Genomic DNA, 20,458 nt, shown 5'->3' with positions numbered 1-20,458 from the left:
AGGTGTCAGTCAACTCCTCGGTGAGGCGGCACCCGGCCTGCGGTGGGCTCGCGGGTCTGCGCATCCCGCCCCCGGCCGGGAAGGGGCGGAGCCGGGCGGAGCCCGCCCCCGGCGGTCCCCTCCCCCGGGCCGCTCCCCTGTGCCGTGCCCGCCGCAGTCACCGCCGCCTGCGGGAAGCTGGTAGCCGGGAACCCGACCCGGAGTGCGGGCCGGGCCGGGCTAGGCTAGCGCGCGGGCTCAGTCGCCGCTGCTGCCGGTGAGTCGGAGGCGCCGAGTCGGGCGGGAGGAGGATCTGGACCGCGATGTTGGGGAGTTGCTGGGGCGCGAGCGCGAGGGGAGTGGGGGGCCGGGGGCAGGGATGTCAGGACCGCGACGTTGGGGAGCCCCAGACCCAGAGCCCCGAGGGGCGTCCAGAATCGAGAGGTTGAGGACGCCGAGCTCGGGGGCCGGGGCTCGGCGACTCGGTGTTGGGGAGTCTCAGAGCCTGAGCCCTGAGGGTGAGGCGGCAGGTCAGGACCCAGACGTTGGGGACTCCCGGAGCCCGAGGCTGGAGGACCGAGGGGTCCGGACCGCGACGTTGGGGAGCTTCGGTGCCGGAACGAGGGTGTCCTGTCAGCATTCTCGGGGCGCCCTCCGCAGGGCAGAGGGGAACTGAAGCCGGGAGGGGAGTGCGGAGGGGAGGAAGCCCGAGGCGAGAGGGGCGGGAGGGGAGCCCCGGAAAGGCTTGGGGGTGGGGTGGGGAGGCCTGTGGTTTCTCGGGGGAGACCTGGAGGGGCTTCTCAGAGAGGCGGCGCCAGGAGCAGAATTGTGGCGGGAGCCGGGGTTACGCTGTGGAGCATAGAGGGTGGGAGGGATGGAACGCCGCCGCAGAGGATCCGGGTGGCTGGAGGTGAGGGGGCAGGGACTCGCAGAACGTCTCCGCCTAGGGGACGCACCCTCTCGGTGGAATGGGGTCATGGAAACCTGCAGAGGGCATTCACTCCGGGGAGCAAGACCAGTGCACCCCAGACGAGGGGCGGGAGGGGCGAGGGCGAGGCGCACCTCGATAACCTGGCGCGGGGACCTGAAGTCAGCGAAGGCACCGCGGCTTCCAGTGCATCTGTGGGCCCTGGAACACAGACCCACCCAGGGGAGATCCGCGGGCCCGGACGGAATCTTTGCTGCATCTCCTGTTTCTAAGTTGTGTTAGAAGTGATTTTGCCCAGGGACCCGTTGCGAACAGTCTGGGCTTAAAAGAGTAGTTAAGGAGTGAGATTTCAAATGGGCAGGTAAGTTCTGTTTGTGTGTGCTTTAGGCACAACTCATAATAAAGTTGTGCTTAATTTTTAGATCCACTTGTGTTACTTGGTCCCCACTCTCCTATACTCCGTGAGAAGCTGTTTCTGAGTAAAAACTGGAGGAATATCAGCAACGGGGCCGCGGGAGGGGTGGGGGGCGCGTGCACGCACGCGTGCACGCGCGCACACACAGGGCACACACCGCCCACAAATGCAGTGCATTCCACGGCAGAGTAAACAGGAGAAGTATTGTGCAGTTTTGGGTTGTTTGTGTTGGTGAGGACGTCCTTTACTAAAGTTAATAGGAAGCTACCTGCGTGGAAGGTGAACTGCCCTTGACTACCCTCTTACGATGTTGACCGCCTACCTACCTCTGAGCTGCTACGCCCTTGACCAGGTCGCCTGGCAGGGTACCGGGCTGTTTAGGGCCTCAGTGGATGGGTGTCCCACTATGTGTCTAGAAATAAACAAATGACCAGTACATTTCCCCCCTGTTGTTTATTTTGGGTATCCAGCTTCCTTCCATTAGTTAAGTAATATTGTATATTAACATATCCCTGTGGTTAATTTTGTATGGCAGTTAGTTTAATTATTCGTATAACAGCTAATTCAGGATGAGCCAGGGCCCCAGGAATCCTATTGAGTGGATTTCTCCATTGGAAGTTGCCTGGGAGCAGGAAGTTGAGGAGCAGGGGGAGAGAGATGACCCCCACCCCTTTTCCTCTGCGCTGTAGATATAGATCCATCTTCTGATACACGCTGAGATTTAAGCTTCCTGGGAAGACCAAGGACTATTTTGGCAGCTAGCTTATGTTGGGCCTCTTATTTTTCTTCATGAAAAGGAAATCTCTTCAATAATTGTACAAATTAACGGAAAAGTGATTTATTCATTTTGCTAGTATCATTTCAGGACAAGCTCGCTCTTTCTTTCTTTCTTTCTTTCTTTCCTTCTTTTTTTCCATCAGTGGGGTGTTCAGAATCTTGCACCAAAATCTGCATTATCATTATTGCACAGCATATTTATTTACTTGGATATAGCTAGCTGATTCTTTCAATTCATTATCCAAATGTTAAAATAAATATGCCAGTATTTATCCATTCAGATGAGTATTTCTCCCCTTCAGAAGCTTCATCCTGGCAAGCTGTGGATTAATTCTAGTGATGCTGTCATTGCTGAGCGTAATTTTAGAGCTCCTGGCTTGGAGTTGCCTTCAGAGTTTGTAACACATTTACTGAATTGCCTCCATGATGGCAAACCTCCCTCAGTTGGGAAAGGGCCAAATCCCAAGTAGGACCAACTCTGGTTTCTGAGGTCAGGAATCGAGGTAGTAATAGGAAGTACGTCCATTAAACTAATGAAAGTCCTCTTGAAGGACTGGCAGTTTTAAAGGGGGCATCCAGTAAAGTTATGTGTATGTGTTTAGGATTGGAAAATAATTGATCTGAAGTACAAACTTTATTTGGGTATATGCTCTCATATGTGTGTAAAAAAATGGTCCTATCACCTGTTTTATACCTTAAAGGCCTATTGGACTGGGGAAAATAAGCCTTTCTTTTCTTTTCCCTTTCAAGATACTCTTTACCAGGCAGTTTCCGTCACTGTGCATTTTTACAGAAAACAAAACAAAGACTTGTTTCTCTCAAAAACAAAGGTACACAGAAAGTCACTTACCTCACATGCATTTAATGCCTGGCCGGTACTTGAGTTTTTATGTGAAAGGATCTAGATTGAAATACGGGGAAGGGAGTGAGTTCTGCAAATCCACTTCAGTTTTGGGACTCCACGGCACATAATGTGAAAAGTTAACATTTCCCTTTTTTCTTCCATTTTTCCTCTAAATTACCAATTTTTCTTTAGGTCATATAGTGCTTCATACCCTCATGGCTTGAACCCTGATTTAGTTGTGATCTTGGGCAAGGGGTTTCATCACTTTCAGCCTCAGCTTTCTAAGCTTAAAATGAAGATGTTAATGAGTATGTGCCCAATGAGGCTATAATGAAGATGAAATGAATGTAAAACCCTGAGTGCAGGGCCCAACACATAAGTGCTCAACAGAGTCTAGTTATTTTTGTTATTAATGTTGTTTATTGATAGTTTTATATTAAAATTCCTTTGAAGCCATGTATAAATTTATCATTTCCCAGGTACTGATATTCCCTTTGTTGGGCTGTGAAAATGAATATGTGAATGGGAACATTTTGTTTTTACTTTCCTAGCTTCTTAGGAGTTTTTTAGTGATGTCAAAAAGCAACCATTGCTAGCTACTTTATTTTGAAATCAGATTTTTTTTAAAACAAACATTCTTTTTTTAATTGTATCTTAGGTATGACAGTGTGATGAAAATCTGAAGGAAAAAAAACTTTAAAATCTTCTCCTATAATTATTTTCCTTGGTCAATCAAATACTATTCTAATATAATAGCTACCGTTCTCTTGGCAATGTATTGAAGAGGATGATTCTGGTGCACATTTGTTTTATTTAAACTTAATTTCAATCTGCTTTGTTAAATGACAAGGAAGAATAACTTGGCACTAAGCTCTTGGCTCTTTCACGAATATCGACATTAATTTTTTTCTGATTTAGGAATTTTGTTAAAACAAGTTAGAAAAATGTTAAAATGTGGGAAAATAATTTTATCTTCATTTTCATCAACCAGATAGTTGGAGATTGCTATGAATAGATGTTTCATGAAACGTTCGACTTTTAGTGAGAGTTCTCTGTTTTAGGCAGGTGTGTGCAGGAGATCGAGATAGAAACGGACTTGTCCGCCAAGAGTTCACATAACATGTAACCTCAGGACCATTCATTAGCAAAAGTTTTTTCTCCTAATGGCTTATGGGAATAAGGATTAATATGGATTTCACTACATGTTCTTTTCCCTCAATTTCTCGGAGAAGGCTAAATAAACAGATCTCATAATAGTGCTCACCTTTTTGAGATGGATTAACTCTTTTGGAATTAGATCGTGCTGTGCAGTCACTTGCCATGAAAGGAGATAATGGCTATAAAAATACATGGTGTATTGTAAGTGGTATATAAATGTAGCATAAGATAGTATATTGTTGTACAGTACTTCCCTAGAGTGCTCTGATTATCATTTCCATAGTAGTGTTTGGTTCCAGCTCTGTCTCTCTTCTGAGTGGTGGTTTATAAAGTATGAAGAAATAAGCATGGTGGTTAGACTAGAGAAGTTGTTCTTAATGTGGAGGAGGATGACCCCCCCCCACACATACATTTGGTAATTTCTGGAGATATTTTTTATTATCACAACTGGAGGGGGAAGGGATGTTACTGGATGTACTGGATGCTTTATAAAGCATAATTAAGTGCAAAGGACAGCCCCAAAGAAAGAATTGCCAACTGAAATGTCAGTAGTGCTAAGAAACCCTGGACTGGAGCATGGGATCTGGAGTGGGCGTCAACCTGCATTAGCATCCTAGCACAACCCTGGGTGAGATCCTTAAACCTGGGATTTTATAAAACTTGTGTCTGAAGAGATATTGCGGAATTAAAAGAGATAATGTATAGAAAGTGTTCAGTACACAGAAGATGCCCATTAAATGGGAACTCTTAGTATTATGTCTGGTTAGTAAATCCAGGGGCTACACTTCAAACAGGCAGCTTTGGTTGTTTAACTCATTGTACACAGAACCAATCCAGGTTTCCTGATCCCATCTGTGTGTCCAAGAGTAGGACAGAGACACAGATTTACGGCCACCAGCCCCTGTGTTTCCTTCTGCCTTCTGGCCCAGGTTCTGCCCTGGTTCTGCCAGGCAGCTAAGTGTAGGCTGAAGACGACTCCAGCCAGATGAACAGGGCAGTCAGTCCCCAGACCTCTCTTATGTAGAGGAAAGGTAAGCTGAGGATGGAGGCGCTCTCTGAGGATGGAGGCTTTCTCTGTTTATGGGAGCTAAACTGGGAAGGAGATAGCCAGGCTGAGAAGCTCTCTCTGACAAAGTTGGTCTCCAGGATCTACTCAGGCCCCTGTGTATGCCTAGTCAGAGCTTTCTCTGCTATGTGAGAAGGCTCTGAGCAAGGTCTGGCCATTTCCCTGAATTTTCCTTAGCCCCTCCTACTCAAGCAACAAGTTCTTGTAGGGGTTCCTTTACTTTTAAAATCATCCAAATCCACTCCAGTTTTTGTTCTGCATGGGGTGACCAGCCATCTGGGGGGAGATAAGCGGCCTCCCATAAGGCCCAGGCTCTGCTTTAATCTCCTTGCCTCTCTGTGTTCTCCTGGTGCACACTGGAGCCACTTGAGTGAGTAATCCACTCACTGTAACCAGTGGAGCTTCTGCAAGGTGGGGGCAGGACAGCCATTCTGGGTGCAGAGAGCATTTAGCAGACCAGGATGTAAGTAACACAGTGGATTTTTCAGCTGTGAGTTAGAAACCATTAGTTGAGTTGTACAATAAAATCAACTGGGGCTCTCTTAAGAATGCTGATGCCTCAGGGGCTCCTGGGTGGCTCATTCAGTTAAGCATCTAACTTCAGCTCAGGTCATGATCTCCAGTTCATGAGTTCAAGCCCTGCATTGGGCTCTGTGCTGACAGCTCAGAGCCTGGAGCCTGCTTTGGATTCTGTGTCTCCCTCTCGCTTTCTGCCCTTCCCCCACTCACACTGTCTGTCTCTCTCTCAAAAATAAATAAACATTAAATTAAAAAAAAAAAAAGAATGCTAATGACTTAGCTCCACCACAAACCATTGATTCAGAATTTCAATAGGTAGGGCATGGGCATCAAAGTTTTAAAATTATTTTGATACCCAGTTAGGACCATGCCTTGTGAAATTAATGACCTGTATTAAAAGGGAAGGGAAGGGAAGGAAGAGGGAAAGAAGGAAAGGAAGGAAGAAAGGAAGGGAGGGAGGAAGGAAGGAAGGACGGAAGGAAGGAAGGGATAAAAAAAGAATTTAATTAAAAGTATCAAAGTAACATAAGAATTATTTGTTAGGCTTTTGTTTTAGTGATGAATATGTGCCTATTTGCAATGTAAAATACATTTCTTCTAATGGGTTGACATCAAAAAGTTTGAAAAACATTGTTTTAGAGCCTTAGAGGTATTTAATTAATATTGACAAATATACTTCTTTCAGTATTCCTGTGTAAACATCTGCTGGACAAATTTCAAAGTGCTTTTATGTTCCTTGTCAAATACAGCTTATGCGGCCATCCTGTGAAGGCCTAGAGAATAGACATCATCATATTGATTTTTTTCTTTACAGATGAGGGGAACTTAGGGTTGGTGAAGGTAAGACATTTGTCAAAGTCACAATAAGAAAATGTCAAAAACAAGGACTCAGACTTCCAGGGCTTCTGATTACTGCTACAGGGCTCAGTCTACCACATCTTTCTGCTTCTGATCAGCAGACCCTATGAGAAGGAATTACAACTATAGCATGAATCTGGCTTCAGCATTATAAAAATAGTACTTTTGACTGAGCACTTATTAGTGTCAGGAAATGTGTGTTACTTCATTTAAATCTTAGACCAGACCTGGGATAGGTACTATTATTAGCCCCATTTTACAGATGAGGAAATATGTTGTGACTTGCCCAAAGAGCAGAGCTGGGCCCCGACAGCAAGCTCAAATTCTTTATGTGTGCTCCTTATTGCACCATTACTAGTTTGTTGCCATTGCTCTAACTTCTAGATTCCTGCCTCTAGGGATAGTTTAAATAACCAGGAAATGGCCCTATGTCTTAATCTGCTCAAGTTGCTATAACAAAATACCATAGACTGGTTGGCTTAGACAACAGAAGTTTATTTCTTGCATTTCTGGAGACTAAGAAGTCCACGATCAAAGTGCCAGCAGATTCAGTTCTGGTGAAGACCTTCTTCCTGGTTTACAGATAGCTACCTTCTTGCTGTGTCCTCCCATGGCAGGGAGAGAGAAAGAAAGAGAGAGCTCTTTTTCTCTATTTATAAGGGTACTAATCTCATCATGGAGACCCAGTCCTAATGACCTCATCTAAACATAATTACTTCCCAAAGATCCCACATTCAAGTATCAGTCATCACACTGGAGGTTAGGGCTTCAAAATAAGGATTTGGCAGGGGGTGGGGGGGAAGGGGGGGCGGGGAACACAGTCCAGTACTTGTAGCTTCCACTCAGCTTTCCTAGTGTGTGTGGCCGGAACCCTATACCCCACAGTGATTAAGTGAGGAGAGCCCTCTCTGCTGTGTGATCTATTTTATGGACCATTGTCCATGTGGTTTGTGATGTTTAGTCCCATGAATTGCTGAAATTTATGATGGGATTTTGGTAGTACTAGCTGAGAAGGAACCTGAACACTATCTCTATGGAGTGAGATCTTGATGGCCTTCTCACTGGCCTGGGAACCAATGGATATCTTGTTCATACACACATTCATTCATTCATCAAATATTAAGGGCCAGGTTCTGTGCTAAACAGTGGGGATAGAACAATAAGAAAAATGCAGTCCCTGCTCTTATGGAGGATACAGTTTGCAGGAAAGTTTTAGAGATGACACTGCACTTTAAAGATGGGTGGGATTGGGGTGCCTGGGTGGCTCAGTTGGTTGAACGTCTGGCTTCAGCTCAGGTCATGATCTCACGGTTGGTGGGTTAGGGCCCCGCATCGGGCTCTGTGCTGACAGCTAGCTCAGAGCCTGGAGCCTGTCTTTGGATTCTGTGTATCCCTCTTTCTCTGACCCTCCCTTGCTCATGCTGTCTCTCTCTCTCAAAAATAAATAAAATGTAAAAAAAAAATTAAAAAAAAAAAAAGATGGGTGGGAGAGAGTATTTCTATGGCTTTCTAATACCTGCACATGGGGCTATAATAACCAGGAGAAAGCAAAATTCAGGCCAAGTGTAAATAGGAGAGGGCTGGTTGGTTACTTACTGAGAAGCTTAGAGTGACACATTATCCCACATGACATTCAGAAACCACACTTGGGCAAAAGTGGGGAACTGCTCTTTGTTGTAGGGCAGCTGTATTGGATGATCAGTTTGAGTTAAGCCTGGGGCTTAAGAAAGACTTTTCTCTGCATGTCTGGCAGGTATAAGCTTCCAAGCCATCTAGATAGCTAATACACTATGAGTATTTTCTCATGTGAAGAGAATTCAGTACTCTATCAGAATAGTATTTGTCGAGGGAGTGAATTAGTAATAATTATGATGAATGTTAAAATATGAGAGAGGTCATTGGAGACTGCATTTTTGAGATGAGCATATCTAGAGAGGTACCAAGGCTAGCTCTCCCACTTTAGGAGAATTCAGCTCCCCAGGCTGAGCTGGCCTCTGACTTTAGCCAATCCCTAATTCTTAGGATTTGAAGCTCAAAGCAAAGGTTCTTGATTTTAAGAATTTTTGTTCATTTTGAGATGTAACATTGATCTAGCATTGAGGGCAGTGACATTTATCCTTCTAGGGTGATGTACTTCAAGATTAAGAAAAGCAAAGAAGAAAAAATGTTTCTATTCTCAAGCAATAGAGAATGGCTTGCTTTTCCATCAGTAGGTTGAAACTATGTATTTGCTTTACCCTTGACCTGCTCTCTGGAGGTTAAGATAATACCCAAGAGGTTAAAGGTAAGTCTACAGTTGGGAAACTGGAGGAAGGCTACTTATCCCAACCAATTGAAGATGGAATTAAAACACACATGTTTTACTGAATGTGGCTTATACATCATGCTTTTGTAAGAAATAAAACTTTTGTTGTTGAAAACTATCTTCTCATTTTCCTTTTAGATTCACTCTAAAGAGGACTAGTAAAGTATAAAACACGGAAGGAAAGAAAGGATGATGTAAAATCAGTGTTGGAGTGTAATGGCTTTTGGTGTATTTAAGTCTGTCCAAAGAATTCATTCCAAGAGTTCCATCTTAGCTTTTTTTTTATTCCTGCACTTAAGCAAAATAAAGGCATTGATATTATTCTCTGGAGCTGCCAGGAACCCTAAGCACTTCAGAATGTGGAATTAGTCAGTTTTGTGCATGCATTGATGCTAAGGTTGGAATTGGCTGACAGTACAGAATGTCACCCAGACAAGTTCAGGTACAGCTGCAAGAATGTCATTGAAACTGGGCAGCATTTCAGGTAGAAACTGACTCATCAGATCTTGGCATGGTAAAGGGTTCAGATTAATTCATGAGGTGCTGTAGGTATTTCTTGGGTTCCCCCCCCGCCCCGCCCCGCTTTTGTTTTCTCTTTAAAACATTCTGAACGATGACGTGTTGTTTCTGGGTTTTGTCTCTGGATGTTATTGCCACCTTCTGAGTCGCTGCTGTCATGGTCCTTGGCAATTTCCTGTCTCATCTGAGATGTTAATATTGTAGATTTTTCCAGCTGGAGACTCATTTTAACAGAGGAGCACTTGGAAGGATGAGGGAGAAAAAGGAAACAGATTTTCTTGGGGTTGTAAAGGGAATCATGCCAGAGCAGCAGAGGTGGGATTCAATTTGGAAATCTGTCAGTTCACGTATAGGGATTTTTTTTTTTTTAAATATGCAATAAGTGCCTAACACTGTGCTAGATACTTTGAGGGATTGAAGAGAATCATAAAGCATGGTTTTGTGTTTCAGGAGCCTATAATACACTTGGAGCATCAAAGTTTTCTCATATGAAGGAGAGAGAAAACTTTAAATCACTTATAGTTAAGTGCAGGGCTGTGAGGCACGATAGTGGGTGTGTGCCCCTCAATTTAGAAAAGGGCAGAGTCACTGTGAGCTCTTAAAGTCAGTATAATTCAGGAGAAACAGCCTGAGTGAGATCTTGGAAGGGGGTGACATTTATATAGAGAGATGGGTATTTCTGATGGGAGAAGCAGCTGAAGCAATACCACAGAGGCAGAAATCAGAACGGTACACGTATGTGATATTCGTAAGGCCTTGAGGAAATCGCTTCATTCTGCTTAGGCTCTTTTCATCTCCCATGGCACCACTTCATATATTGTGTGCTTAGCTGTTTACACTCTGTCTGCACTGGATCACAGTGGTCATGTATGCAAGGGACACACGGGGCAGGATTTCAGATGTAGATTCCTTCTTGCAACTGGGTGTTTGGAGAAAGGCAAAGAAAATGAAATCATTAAAAACTATTTTTCAAAGGCCTCCTCTGTGCTTGGCACTAGTTTTAGTTGTTAGAGATACAGACATGATCAAGATCCTTGCTTTCATGTAATATGTATTCTCTTGAGGGGAGACAGACAATAAGTGAATCAGGAAATATATATTTTTAGGATATGAAAAATCATATGAAGAAAAACAACTCAGGATAAGGAGAAAGAGAGTGCTGGTTTTAGGTAAAGGTTAGGAATAAGATAGAGGCACCTGGGGGGCTTAGTCGGTTAAGCGTCTGACTCTTGGTTTCGGCTCAGGTCATGATCTCACTCACGGTTCCTCAGTTCGAGCTCCACATTGGGCTCGGCACTGAGAGTGTGGAGCTTGCTTGGGATTCTCTCTCTTTCCCTCTCTGCCTCACCCCTGCTCACTCTCTCAAATTAAATAAATAAGCAAGCTCTAAAAAGAAAATTAAAAAAAAGAATAAGATAAAGATTTTAAATTAGTGTGTAACTTCCCTAGAGAAGCCTGGATTATCACTGGATCATTACTGAAGTCTTGGCTAATGGAGTTCGGGCTTTATTGTTTTATTCTTCTCATGCATTGACTCTCCACTATCTATATATAGTGGACATTCAGCAAACATTTCACAATAGTAATAAGAATGTCCTTGCTAGACTTGAATTAGACCATATTTTCTCCTTTTTACTTTTTATACTTAAAAAATTTTTTTAATGCTTATTTATATATTTATTGAGAGAGAGAGAGAGAGAGAGGCAGGCAGAGGTGAGCAGAGGAAGGGCAGAGAGAGAGACACACACACACAGAATCCAAAGCAGGCTTCTGCTCAAACCCACAAACTGTAAGATCATGACCTGAGCCAAAGTTGGACACTTAACCAGCTGAGCCACCCAGGTGCCCCTAAAATTTTTTAAAAAAATATATGGTCACAAATATTTATGGAAGGAGAAAAGGGAATCACATAGGAGAGGACACGTAGGTATTGATGACAGTAACCTAGTTATTTATACATCAGTTCTGTGGAGAAGATTGAATGCAGTTGCATCAAAATTTTGTCAAATGAAAGAGAAAGAAAATAGAGTATAATTAAGTGGCCTCAGTGTGTCTCATGGCCTGGAGAACACTGGGTCTAAATATTAACTAAATTCCAAAGGCATTAATAACAATACACCCATGTGTACCCACAGGCATATAGAGACATAAAGTAGCTATTATGTACTGAACAATTACCATGTGCCAGGCATTGTGCAATTTACTTTATCTACATTATTTCTAATCCCTAAAACAGCCTAAGAAGGGGGATGTCCTAGTTTACAAATGAGAAAACAGAGATGAAATGGCTAGCCCAAGGCCATTATAGTTTGTAAGTGTCAGATCTGGGGTGGCTGATTCCTTGTTTGTGAGAGGGCACCGAGTGGGTGAGTTGGGGGGTAATTAAGGACTCCCTTAGAGTGCATATCTAGCCTGGAATTGGTCCAGGGTGGGTTTTCCTGTCCATCCGGCTCCTCATTCTGTCTAAGGGACTCCAGAAGCTGGGAATTTCTGGAACTAACTGAATTTATGTATGTGGTTTCCTGAACCTAAAGGAGGTATAGACTCAGGTGGCAGGGGTGAAAAGTGGTGGTGGAAGTGTGCATTGAACATTTTTGTTTTCATTATCTCATATAATAAGATCTGGGAAATTGCATATATGCATAATGAAAACTTGGACAAGCTTCGCTTTGGGCTGGGGTGATTGATGGCAGCTCAGTTTAATCACTAGTTTATCTAAAGCTGACTCAAACCCTGACTTATGTATCTCACTGAAAGATATGGGAGAATGAAAATTTTTGGATGTGGTTGATTTAGTAAAGCGTAGAGAATGAGCAACAATCAATTTAAAACAGGTCAGATGGTGAAAAGGTTGGGCAATAATGGATGGCCTAGAATGACAACGAAGTTCAGTGCCAGTCTGACTCCCCCACTCCTGTTGCTGCCCAGGACCCCATCCATGCCTCTAGAGACAGGCTGCTATCCACATGCCTCTTTGACCTAGCAACAGTGGCTTCAGGACCTTCTTTGATCTATAACAGATTATATTTTATTGAGCACATGTGTGTTAGCAGTTTTATACATATTAATTTCTCTCTCCCAAACTTCCTTTATAGAAAATTTCAAAAAGACAGAGGTGCACAGAATGGTATAATAAACCCCCGTGTATCCATCCCTCCACTTCAACAATGACCAACTCATGGCCAGTTTCTTCATATACATATACCTTACGTCCAGATGATTTTGAAGCAAACCCCAGAAATCATATTATTATTTATGAGCATTTTTGAATGCATTTCTAAAAGATAAGACTCTTTTATTATAATTCTTTAAAGTTCACAACAACCTTCTTTTATTAGCCAGGTACTGTTATATCTTTATTTTATAGATGAAGACAATGAGACTCAAGGGGATTAAATTACTTGCCCAAGGTCACCCAACTTGTAAGTGGCAGTCAGAATTCAAACCCAAGTTTCCTAACTCCAGAGACTATCCTGTTAACCACTGTGCTGTGTGGTTGCCACTAGACCTCTCTGCTGTAGCTAATCCTACACTACACAATTGGATCTTAGGGTAGAGGAGAAGACTTCCAGGGACGTGACTATTGATTTCTGTGAATTCAACCACCCGACCGCTGCTGCAAATTGGGTCTTGTTAAGCACACAGGGACAGAATGACTGTGAAAGGCTTGGAATTGTCATCTCCATGAATGAAAGGACCCAGCCTGAAACATTAATGGATTCTATCTGGGCAGCAAACCTGATAAAGCAGCATTCTTGCAATAGTACTTGAGATGCTGGAGAAACCCACAAGGAGAAGGACTTGACAGAAAATATGACTGTCATTGGGCCAGGGCTGCCAAGAGAAGTAAAAAGCTTCTTTTAAAATGAATTTTCCTTTGGTTTTCTCTCTTGGCAGAAGGAATCAGTCTTCCCACTGAGTCTTTTCAGTTTGTTTCTAGCACAGCTAATTGTGTTTATTTGTCTCCAGAACCACATGCCTGCCTACTCTCCCTTGCCCTTTCTTAAGGTCTCTTGCCTGCTTTGTTGTACTTACTGCCAAAAATGTTCTCCTCACCTGGGAGCTATTTGGCTCACAACACGGAGTAGATGTTGGGAGGCCAACTCTGTCTCTCCAGAGGGCTGACTTGGCTGCTGGCATCCAAGCCCACCTCAGGGGAGAGGAAGACTGATTATATCAGCTAGCTATGAAAGGGACCAGGTCATTTGCCGTGTCTGCACCCATTTGGTCCATCTGTGTTCAGAACAGAGCAGAAAGCAAGTAAATACTATTGATTGAGTGAAGAAGAGAGCTTTGCTGGTTCAAGTTCAAAAAATTGATTCTCCATTTTTCCTATCAAAACAAGCATCACATTGACTTTTTTTGCTTAATACACTCTTTTGTCTTTGGGATCACTGACATTTGCTTGATTCTCGAAACTCAGTCTTTTTTTTTTTTTTTTTATTCCTCCTTCCCCATGCAGTCCCATCACAGAAGCCACACAACTGGTGGGGAACTACTCAGCACCTGCTTAACCCTCTCACCAGTCAGCACTATACTTGTCAGGGTGCAGGTGAGGAAGAGCTTAGAAATCCCCCCTTTGGTTCTCTCTGGGACATGTCAGCAAGAACCTTAGATGGTACCCTTTTCAGGGAACATGTATTTTCTTTAAATACTTATTGTTGTGAATATTTTAAAATAGTTTATTATGATTGCTCAGACTTTTACTTTTTCGTTGTTTAAATTCAAGTTAGTTGACATATTGTGTAGTATTGGTTTCAGGAGTAGAACCCAGTGATTCATCACTTACATATAACACCCAGTGTTCATCCCAACAAGTGCCCTCCTTAACCCCCATCGCCTATTTAGCCCATCCCTTCACCCACTTCCCCTCTGGTAACCCTCAGTTTGTTCTCTATATTCAAGAGTCTCTTATGGTTTATCCCCCGTCTCTTTTTATCTTATTTTATTTTTCCTTCCCTTCCCCTACATTCATCTGTTTGGTTTCTTAATTCCACAAATAAGCAAAATCATATGATATTTATCTTTCTCTGACTGACTTATTTCACTTAGCATAATACACTCTGGTTCCATCCATCCATGTTGTTGCAAATGGCAAGATTTCATTCTTTTTGATTACAGAGTAATATTCCATTTTATGTATTTATATATATTTACATATATATATGTATACATACACACACACCACATCTTTTTTATCCATTCATCAGTTGATGGTCATTTGGGCTCTTTCTATAATTTGGCTATCATTGTATAATGATACATTGTATCAAATTGTATACAATTTATAATGTATAAATTGGCTATCATTGATAGTGCTGTTATAAACATTGGGGTGCATGTTTATAATAAGCATTTTTCTATCTCTTGGATAAATACCTAGTATGCAATTGCTGGGTCATAGGGTAGTTCTGTTTATAACTTTTTGAGGAACTCCCATGCTGGTTTCCAGAATGGCTGCACCCAGTTTGCATTCCTATCACCAGTACCAAAGTGCTCCCCTTTCTCCACATCTTGGCCAACATCTGTTGTTTCCTGAGTTATTAATTTTAGCCATTCTGACAGATGTGAGGTGGTATCTTATTGTGGTTTTGATTTGTATTGCCCTGATGAGGAGTGATATTGAACATCTTTTCTTGTGTCTGTTAACCATCTGGATGTCTTCTTTGGAAAAGTGTCTGTTCATTTCTGCTGTCCATTTCTTCACTGGATTATTTGTTTTCTGTTTTGAGTTTGATAAGTTCTTTATAGATTTTAGATACTAACCCTTTTTCTGATATGTCATTTGCAAGTATCTTCTCCTTTTCCATCGGTTGCATTTATTTTTGTTGATTGTTTCTTTTGCTCTACAGAAGCTTTTTATCTTGATGAGGTCCCAATAGTTCATTTTTGCTTTCGTTCCTACTTTTTAAAACAGTCAAGTGAGAAAAACAGTGTACTGCAAGTCTCTTAGCTCTCTATTGTAGAGTCGGCTCAGGGATGACAAATAAGTGGCTCTGTGCCATGGCTTACTCCTGAGTCTGGTGTCCCTCAGGAGCCCATGGCAGTAAATCAATGATAGTACCTTTCCCTCTGAGTTCAGCCTAGGCCTAGAATGCCTCTCAATACAGGAATCTAGGAAGCTCTTACCAAAGAGGTTGGCATAAGAGATGAGATCTATTTGCTGTCTCAAAGTAAATGGTTTTTAAAGGCCTCCCTGCACTAAAATCCCATGAGCCTTTCTGTCTGTTGTCATGTTAGGTCCTTAACAGCTAGGGACCAGCGCTCCTCTTTCAGCCAGAATCAGATCAAAGATGGGGGAGGGGAGGGATATGTTACCAACATCTGGAAAACAGATGATAGGGGAAAATGTTTTTGATGTTGATGATTCATGGAGGATTTGGAGGCAGTGACTCTCCCTTTTCAACCCATAGGTTTGTGTAGATTTCCGTAGTACAAACCCATAGTAGATTGGATTTATAGACTGTTGATTAGTTGATTGATTAAATTAGTCAATTTAAAACTAATTAAAGTCATTCTCTTCATAGGAGAAATGAAATGCTTAATGCTCAAGGGGAATATAAAGGAAATGGCAGCCCAGAGCCGATCCTTAAGAGTTCCTAATCTGGTCTAGTATGATTTAAGCTGAATTTAAATTCAGTGTAGTTGAATGAGAAGTGACAGAAACTTAGTGCTTAGTTATAGCTAATTTACTCTCAGCTAACTAATAATTCTTTTTACTTTTTTTAAAAAAAATTTTAAATGTTTTATTTCTTTCTGAGAGACGGAGAGAGACAGCGTGAGCAGGGGAAGTCAGAGAGAGAGGGAGGCATAGAATCTGAAGTAGGCTCCAGGCTCTGAGCTAGCTATCAGCCCAGAACCTGACACGGGGCTCGAACCCACAAACCATGAGATCATGACCTGAGCCGAAGTTGGATGCCCAACTGACTGAGCCACCCAGGCACCCCTCTTTTTACTTTTGAAGAAATTTGGAGGTTGTTAAGTTAATGCCTGTGAAGCAACAGGACTTTCCTTGACAGATGTTTTAAGTACTCATGATCATGTTATAGATAACGTACTAGGCTGTAGGAATGGCCAGGGTCAGTCTATAGTCACCAGAAAAAATTACTATCTGATAAACTGTGCAGGCTGAGGCTGTGAGGGCTGCTACACGGCTGGCTGTCTCCAGGAAGATTGACAAAGGATGCAGGCTGCCCTCTGGGTGGTCAAGATCAGGCTGTGTGTGTGTTTTTTTTCTTTTTGTTTTAACTGACAGTACATTCTTTTGCAAGCTAAAGTCAAACAAAGGCTCATTTTGGAATTTTCTGATTTACTAGAATCTGCAGAGACCCTCTTCCATTTCAGAAGTGTCAACTGAATATTGGGGGTGGGGGAAAAGGGCGGGGAAGGGAAAAACCACAGAGGTCAACAAAGCATTAGATTGGCCAAGTATTTTAAAGGTTTTATTTTTTTTTTAAATCAGGTAAGATTTAGAGCCCTCCTTCCTACTTATATCTAGCAATACTTATTTAAAAATCATACTTCAACTGAAATCATTCTTGGTTCACTATTATTCTTTACTTTCTCCATTTTTTTGGATATCATGTAAAATAAGGCCAAAAAAACATCATTTGCTGCTGTTATTTGGAACTGTCTGAAGGAAGTAGTTGAATTCTCTGGCAGAGATGAGTGGCTGGTGAGGCTGAAACAGCGAGCTGGCGAATAATTGCAACTTTCCAGTAGATACTACCATCCTTTGTGGAAGGAAGCATTGGAAATGGAACTGCAAGTACCGACCTTGAGTTTTCTAGTAACAATCAGTGCTTGTCTCTTCCCAAGACCATATGATCTGTGGAAGTTGGCTGAATAGCTTCTGGCTGGTACTGCTTCTTTTGTTTTCTAAAGGGACTCTTAGGATGTTAAAGTTCATCCTTGTGGGTTAAAAATCATCTTATTTAAAAGCATCTTATTTAAATGTTAAATGGATGATGAATTTAAATAATGTTGGTTGTTACACACTAAATAAGCTTAAGCTTAAAACTCGGACACTTTCTGGACCTGCAGTCCTCTTGTCTTAGGTTTATAATTACACACATTTTTTTTTTCAACTTTAATTCAGAAATCTCAAGTTGCTGGCCTTTATTATTCTCAGTTTACAGATGGTACTATTGGTGCCAGAAGGATTGTGGTTTATTTTTAAGTATATGATTCATTTAATTTAAGTAGAATTTGGGCCTGTGCCTTCCGGCTCACTTTGCCTCCAAGATCAATACAACCTCAAAGTAGAAAAAGTTGTCCATTTTTTAATAGTGTTCATATAATGGATATGCCTTATTTACATTAATGACAGTGTTTCTACTACAATATAGCTTTGACTAATCAAAGTCTTTAGTTAAGCTAATTGTTACTGACACATTCCACTTTGAAGAAAAAACATCAAAGCACAGGAAAATAAAGTCCCATTAGAACTTTTATTTAAGAACAACTTCCCAGTAAGTCTCTAGGCTCACCATAACTACTGTCCAGTCTTCTTGACCATTTTTGTACCTCCATTATCCAAGCTGCCTAATGATCACTGGTTTCCAGAAGGAGCTGAAAGACTTGGATAGTTCTGAATTATACAAGTTATTTTCACTTACACATTTAGGAAAGTGAACTCATACATTTTAGAATGATTTTCAATAAATGAGGTTGAAACAGCATTTCCTGAGTAGCATAGAAGTTCAGGGCAAAGCCTCAGGAACAAGATTACCTTGGTACAGATTCTGGCTCCACCACTTCCCGGCTGGGTGGTCCCTTCTCTTGGGCAAGAGACTTGACCTGTTGCCTCATCTGTACTCCATTTCACAGGGTTGTGAGGAGTAAATGAGTTAATAACGTGCAAAGAACTTAGAAGTGTGCCTAGCATAGAGTAATTATTGCTCAATATATGAGTCATTATAATAGCTATTATTGGCAACTGGATAAAGAGGAGTACCAGGTTAAGATGAGGGACAAATATATCCCTGGTTTCTGGCAGCCATTTACTGAGATAGGAACAAGGAACATGGGACAGAAGCAAGGTCAGTGGAGGAAACTTCTGTTACAGTTGCGTTCATTCTGAGGTATTGTGTTACGAAGGAGCAGAGATATCAAATGAACATCGGATGTGCTCCATGCCAGATAAGAACTAACTTTTCTGTATACTACAGAGTCTCTCTTTGGTTTTCTTATGGATTTCTTGTGAGCTCTCCAAAAACACTGAATTCCAGGTGCTTCAGAGTTTCCATCTGAACAATGTTGAAGACAATAATGGCACATAGTAGACAGTCAGCAAATATTTGTTAAAAGAATACTTGCTTTCATAAGGTGCTGAGCTTGCATAAGGGTAATGTGTGGATGAAAGGATGGTGGATGAATAGACAGAAAGATAGCCAGATTAAGAGTTTGACATAAAAATAAGGAAATTAAAGACCAGTATACAGTAAGTGTGTCTTTCTTTCACACTGTTCATTTGTTCACTCTTTTAAAAAAAAAAATGTTTATTTATTTTTGCGAACAAGAGAGGGACAGAATGTGAGGGAGCGGAGGCAGAGAGAGAGGGAGACAGAATCCAAAGCAGGTTCCAGGCTCTGAGCTGTGAGCACAGAGCCTGATGCAGGGCTCAAACTCATGGACTGCGAGATCATGGCCTGAGCCAAAGTCAGACGCTTAACCGACTGAGCCCCCCATGTACCCCTATGTATGCACTCTTACAATGAATATTTGTTGAGTATGTACTGTGTACCAAGTCCTGTTCTAGATTCAGGGATACATCAGTGAACAAAATAGACAAAGATCCCTCTGCAAATTGAATTTATATTATGGGTTAGCAGCAGGCCCAGGAAGGACAAAAAATATACCTAAGTAAAGATAAAATATTAACATCATACACATTAAAATGGCTACAAAAAACAGATAACAAGTGTTGTCAGATTTGCAGAGGAATTGGAATTCTTGTCCACTGTTGATGGGATTATAAAATGGTAAAGCCAGTATGGAAAACAGTATGGGAGGTCCTCAAAAAATTTAAAAAATAGAATTACCAATGATGTGGTAATTCCACTTCTGAGTATACAGTTACACCCCCCCCACACACACACACACTCTTATCTGTAGGGGATATTAGCCAAGTCCTCCACTGGATGCCTGAAATCAGAGTAGTGAACTCTCTATATATCCTATACATACATACTTATGATAAAGTTTAACTAATAATAAAATAGAACAATTATAACAACATACTGTAATCAAAGTTATGTGAATGTGTCATCTTTCTCTCAAAATACCTTACACTCACCCTTCTTATGATGATGTGAGATGATAACATGCCCACGTGACGAGACGAAGTGAGGCGAGTCATGTGGGCATTGTGGTAGCATTAGGCTACTATTGACCTTCTGAGAATATGTCAGAAGGATCATGTGCTTTCTGAACCACAGTTGCCCGCAGGAAACAGAAACTGCAGAAAACAAAACTGCAGATAAGGGGTGACTACTGTATACCCAAAAGAACTGAAAGCAGGATCTTGGAGAGGTACTTACACACCCACCTCCATTGCAGCATTGTTCATGATAGCCAAAAGGTGGAAGCAGCCAGATGTCCATCGAAAGATGAGTGGATAACCAAAGTACAGTGTATATACCCAATGAAATATTATCCAGTTCAAAAAAGGAAGGAAGTTCTGACACACACTACCACATGAATAAGCCCAGAAGACATTATGCTAAGTGAAATAAGCCAATCACAAAAAGATGAATGCTATAAGGTTCCACTTATATGAGATACTGGAGTAGTCAAATTCATAGGAGAGAAAGTAGAAGGGTGTTTGTTAGGGCGTGGAGGGAGGGGGGGAATGGGGAATTGCTGTTTAATGGCTCTGGAGTTTCAGTTTTGCAAGGTGAAAAAAGTTCTGGATATTGGTCATACAACAATGTGGATGTACTTAACACTACTGAACTGCAAAATTAGAAAGTGTTAAGATGGGAAATTTCATTAGGTGTATGAAATTTAAAACCGTTAAGCAAAACATATGAGAAAGAAAGTAATGTATTAAGGCGGAAAGGGAAAAGTGCTACAGAAAACAAAAAGTA

The 20,458-nt window shown here is 41.9% G+C and overlaps 1 protein-coding gene across 1 annotated transcript in view; it reads left to right on the top strand.

Moving 5' to 3' along the window:
- The first annotated feature begins 156 nt into the window (after nucleotides 1-156).
- The window catches only part of PAQR8 (progestin and adipoQ receptor family member 8), a 43,044-nt gene continuing 22,742 nt past the window's right edge, over nucleotides 157-20,458 (top strand). The window contains exon 1 of the mRNA XM_039217464.1: nucleotides 157-256. The gene's annotated coding sequence lies outside the window, so the exon portion shown is untranslated. The remainder of the gene's footprint in view (nucleotides 257-20,458) is intronic.

The sequence above is a fragment of the Hyaena hyaena genome, unplaced genomic scaffold, assembly GCF_003009895.1.
Source record: "Hyaena hyaena isolate Hyena2069 unplaced genomic scaffold, ASM300989v1 scaffold_694, whole genome shotgun sequence".
NCBI classification, from domain to species: domain Eukaryota; kingdom Metazoa; phylum Chordata; class Mammalia; order Carnivora; family Hyaenidae; genus Hyaena; species Hyaena hyaena.
The sequence above is the reverse complement of the archived record's forward strand: the minus strand, read 5'-3'. Positions and strand labels throughout refer to the sequence as shown.